The 4,452-nt window shown below is 34.6% G+C and overlaps 1 pseudogene; it reads left to right on the top strand.

Annotated features, from left to right (window-relative positions):
- The first annotated feature begins 1,120 nt into the window (after positions 1-1,120).
- On the top strand, positions 1,121-2,068 carry LOC138916937 (olfactory receptor 8K3-like; annotated as a pseudogene).
- The last annotated feature ends 2,384 nt before the right edge of the window (positions 2,069-4,452 follow it).

Genomic DNA, 4,452 nt, shown 5'->3' with positions numbered 1-4,452 from the left:
ACGATATCTTAAACAAGAGTCATTTGTGGTACAAAAGGAAAGTTCACCAAGAGTAAAAAAGAGGAAGCTAAGAAGAAAGGAAGGAAGGAAGGAAGGAAATAGAGGAAAGAAAGTAGGAAGTCAGAAATGAAAACCTGAAAGAAAGAGAGAAGGAAAAGACAGTGAATACAAATTGTTCCTGACAATTAAAGGACAACCTACAGACATTTTGTTGTGCTCTCAAATACTTTAGGGGTAATCAACAAATTGCTTGACGTCTCCTTAGGGAGAGTTTCAAAAGGTGAAAAAAATCCATAAATTGTTCTCACTGTGCCACAAGTGAAACACACGAGAGAGCCAAGACAGCTGCTTCTTTACAGGTAAAAAGATAAAATATTTCATGTGGTGCCTTAAGTTACCAATAGTGACAATGTTTCAGCGACATATGCGACGTTCCACTTTAATTAAATGGCAAAGCCCTAGCAAAAAGCAACCATTTCTGCTTCAGTTCCCTTTAACTTCTACTACTCCATATGCTTGAGCAAGAACAGGACTCCTTTCCTTTTCATTTTAATTTTTTGAGTATTTTCACATAGGTTGACAGACTAAATGCTCAAAAGCATCTTTGAAATATCATCATGCTATTGCTTATAAAATATTCATTTTATAAGACTAATTATATCTCTAATACAGGCCAAAACTTAGAATGAATGGAGCATAACTAAAGAGGCATGAATTTTTAAAAACTGGAAAAGTTGAGAAGCTGCTCGTATTCACTCTTCTGATATCCTTTTGACATCCTTTCACATTTTTAGTTACTTAGTGGCTCTAGGCTCTTTTTTGTGACCCTCTCAGTATAATTTAATATTTTATGACAATTTAAATAAATGTATAAATATGATTCTTTCCAGATCATTTGATGAGGTAAAAGTGGATTTTCACCCACACTGAGATGTGAGAAGTATTATTTGGATATTAACAGACATTTAGGTACCCAGTTTTATAATAATGGTACAATGTTCAGCAGATTCTTCACTTTCAAGTGGGGTCTGACAGAAATCAGCTATAATTATTTCAAAGAGCATAGCTTTAAAAAAATAGAAATTAATATTCAACAAAGATGTTACTATGAAAAATAAATATGATTTTTACACAAAATGATAAAAGTTGTGAGAAAAAAAACTTCTCTTTTTCTTTACCTTACAGAGAAACCTGCACGGAAACACAAAATCTAACAATGCTAAATGAATTCATTTTAATGGGGATCACAGACAAACCTGAGCTGCAGGCTCCATTATTTGGGCTCTTCCTCACCATATATGTGATCTCAGTGGTGGGCAACTTGGGCATGGTCATCCTCACCAAGATGGACTCCAGGCTACAAACACCCATGTACTTTTTTCTCAGACACCTGGCTTTTACTGATCTTGGTTATTCAACAACTGTAGGACCCAAAATGTTAGTAAATTTTGTTCAGGATAAAAATACAATATCTTATTATTTTTGTGCTATACAACTAGCTTTCTTTCTTATGTTCATTATTAGTAAATTCTTTATTCTGTCAGTGATGTCCTATGATCGCTACGTGGCCATCTGTAACCCTCTGCTCTACACAGTTATCATGTCACAAAGGGTATGCCATGTGCTGGTGGCAATTCCATATCTCTACAGCACATTTGTTTTTCTTTTGGTCACTGTAAAGATTTTTAATTTATACTTCTGTGGCTACAACGTCATTCCATCACTTCTACTGTGACTGTTTCCCTTTGTTATCTTTGCTCTGCTCAAATACGCATGAAACTGAAATGATTATTCTGATTTTAGCTGGTTTTGATTTAATTTCATCCCTTGTGATAGTTCTTGTGTCTTACCTACTCATCCTTGTAGCCATTCTCAGGATGAACTCTGCTGAGGGTAGGTACAAGGCTTTTTCTACCTGTGGATCCCACTTGATTGTGGTCATAGTATTTTATGGAACTTTGATATTTATGTATGTGCAGCCCAAATCCAGTCATGCCTTTGACACTGATATAGTCGCTTCCATATTTTACACCTTCATTATCCCCATGTTGAATCCTTTGATCTATAGCTTGAGGAACAAAGATGTAAAATATTCACTAAAAAGGATGTGGAAAAATCTATGCAATCTTTTTGCTTAAAGTTAATGCACAATGTGATTTCTGTACATTAGGTTATGAGATTTAATGTTTCCTCTATGTGCCTCCGAAAGAAACAGCAAGCACAAAAGAGTTCAACATATATTTATAGTTTTTCTTCTCTATTCCAGGCATGTGTAGTTCCTGGAGTTAGATTAATGCCCAAGATAGTAAAAATATTGGACTTCTTTGAGAAAGAAAGAGAGATTAAATATATAAGTTAAGTAGATTTTACAATACAGTAGACTGTAGACAGTAGACAGAGTGGATGCAGACAAAAATAGTTGTCAACGATTCTGGTGTTTTCCTCACCTAGAAGAATAAAATTATAGAATCTGTGTGTGTTTGTGTGTGCACCTGTATGTGTAAGTCTTGTCTTTTCCTTCTGTTTTAGCCTTCATACTCTTCCTTGCTATACTTTAGAATTATGCTTAATATTGACTGTTCTGTGACATCTGATAACTTGAAGTATTCAATTGTATTAGTTTGCTCAGGGCACTCAGAATCTCCCAAGTTTGTACTCCCCCTTGAAAGTGGTTAACTTGCTTAATATCGGGTGTTTGGTTTAGAAGATTCTAACATTTCCTTTTCTTTGTGAGAGAACGTAGTTATCCATGCTTAAAAATTATGTTCCAGTTGTTTTATTTGGGTAAGAGGATTATTCTGTGTTGAATTAATTATGTTGCCTCTCTGCTTAGGTTGATGCTTCCCAATTTTCATCAATATTGACTACGCACTGTATTTTAATTGACTTTCAGTGCTTAACTATTGCTCCAACTCACTACCCACATTTCCCCATATGCTTGCTTTCATTTTTTAAATTTCTCTTTTTCTTACTTTCATTGATCTTAATATTTCTGGGATTTCACTGAAACTATTAGTCTACAATATTTGCTCTGTTCACCATGATGAATCAATATTCTCTGTTTAGCCAATGGACATTTAATAAAAATATTTTATTGAAATAAAATTTACGAAGTGCATGATACAGCATAACCAAGATGTTCTTCAGTAGGTGTATGAGTAAATAACCATGGTACATCTAGAAAATGGAATGCTATTTAGCACTAAAAAGAAATGAGCTATTAAGCTTTGAAAAGATAAAATGGAACCTTAAATGCATGCGTCTAAGTGAAAGAAGCCAATATGAAAAGGCTGCATACTGTAAGATTCTAAGTCTATGACATTCTAGAAAAGGCAAAATTATGGAGATGGTAAAAAAGTCAGTGGTTGACAGGAGTTGGGGCAGAGGAAGGGACAAATAGGAGGAGTACAGAGGATTTTTAAAGCAGTGAATCTACTTTGTATGAAATTATAATGGTGGATACAAGTCATTATATATTTGTCCAAACCCATAGAATGTACAATACCAGGAGTGAACGCTAATGCCAACTATGGAGCCCTGCTGAGAATGATGCATCAATGAAGGTTCATCAGCTGTAACAAACGTGCCACTCTGGTGGGGGGCATGGATAATGGGATGGGGGACTCTATGCAAGTGTAGGGGCATGGAGTTTATGGGAAACATCTGTTCTTAATTTTCCTGTCAAGTTAAAACTTCTCTAAAAAGTTTCAAAGTACAAAAAATGTGCATGATACAGTGACATAGGAGGTAAATATTATGAAAATGTTGATGCAGTTAAAAGGAATATTTGCAATGGTCGTAAAGACTACCAGGTAATAATTTCTGACACTTTTGAGTACTATATGACAGACATTCCTCATGTCTTGATGAATTTAGTCATCAGAAAGTCTGTGTGAGACAGGTTCAATTAAAATTTCCATTTTTCTCATTATAAAATGATGATTCAGAGACGGTAAGTAAATTGTTAGAATCCACAAATGTATTAGGTGTTAGAGCCAGGTTTAAAAGACAGGTGGTTTAGTTCATGCTTGAGGATTCATGCTCTTAATAAGTACCCTATATTGTCTCTTATGCCTTTTTTATGCTTTGCTGATGTCATCCCAGAGATGACAGAGAGTAAAACGTCACTTTGGTAGATAACATATTGGAAGAGGAGAAGCAAGAGAGAGATTAAAAAAAAAAACAAAAAAACAAAAGCAGTGAAGTGCATGTCTGGCACAGAAAGTGAATTCAAGAAAGATATAATTAATTAAAAATAGATAAATTGAGTCACAGAAATATAAATGAATTAGACCATTTTGCATGAGTTATTTGCTCAAATAAAAAGCCATAACAAAGTGAATGCAAGGCAAAGTCTGAGTAGACCTATAATAAATTGGGGAATGGGCAGGAATTGCCATTAGGTCATCAGAAATATGCTGAAAAAGAAATAAACAAGGAGGTTCCCATTTT

Source organism: Equus caballus, chromosome 12, assembly GCF_041296265.1.
Source record: "Equus caballus isolate H_3958 breed thoroughbred chromosome 12, TB-T2T, whole genome shotgun sequence".
Classification (NCBI taxonomy): Eukaryota; Metazoa; Chordata; class Mammalia; order Perissodactyla; family Equidae; genus Equus; species Equus caballus.
Note: the sequence above shows the minus strand (reverse complement) of the source record. Positions and strands in the feature narration are given on the sequence as shown.